We start from the raw sequence: 877 nt of genomic DNA, 5'->3' as shown, positions 1-877 counted from the left end.
CTGCCAATGCAAGAGATGTGTATTCGATCCCTGGGTTGGGAAGATACCCTGGAGAAGGACATGGCAACCCACTCCAGTATTTTTGCCTGGAGAATCCCATGGAGAGAGGAGTCTGGTGGGCTACAGTCCATGGGGTCATGAAGAACTGGACATGACTGAGCGACTAAACAACAACAGCACGTATACATTCTGCAGCCCATGAATCAAGGAGTAATTTTGAATTTCAACTCTCACTGTTTTAAGAAAGACAACTTGTATGGCTATAGTTGCCATTGACAGTGATTTCTCTGATGAATCTATCCTGGGCAAACTATAATGAAAACCTACTAGAAAGGATTTAGCATTCTAGATGCCAAAAGAACATTTGTAATTCATGTGAAGAGGTCAAAATTACATTAACCAGTCCAACCAGAGTTTAGAAGAAGTCCACTCTATCCCCGATGGATGACTTTGAGAAGTTCAACACTATTTCTAGGAAGTAACTAAAAATAATGAGAACTAGAATTGGAAATGGAGCTTTTTTGTGACTGAATTGTTGCAATGTCATGATAAAACTATAGAGACTGAGAAGTTGCTTCTCATTCTTACAGATAACACTGTGATTTTCATTAGCTTTGAACGTCTGCTTCCCTGGTGGCTCAGACGGTAAAGTGTTTGCCTGCAATGTGGGAGACCCAGGTTTGATTCCTGGGTCAGGAAGATCCACTGGAGAAGGAAATGGCAATCCATTCCAGCACTCTTGCCTGGAAAATCCCATGGACAGAGGAACCTGATAGGCTACAGTCCATGGGGTCACAAAGAGTCAGACACAACTGAGCGACTTCACTTTCACTTTGAATGTCTGTCATATTATCTATACTGATTGAAATGTACTTAC

This window comes from Capra hircus, unplaced genomic scaffold, assembly GCF_001704415.2.
Source record: "Capra hircus breed San Clemente unplaced genomic scaffold, ASM170441v1, whole genome shotgun sequence".
Classification (NCBI taxonomy): Eukaryota; Metazoa; Chordata; class Mammalia; order Artiodactyla; family Bovidae; genus Capra; species Capra hircus.
The sequence above is the reverse complement of the archived record's forward strand: the minus strand, read 5'-3'. Positions refer to the sequence as shown.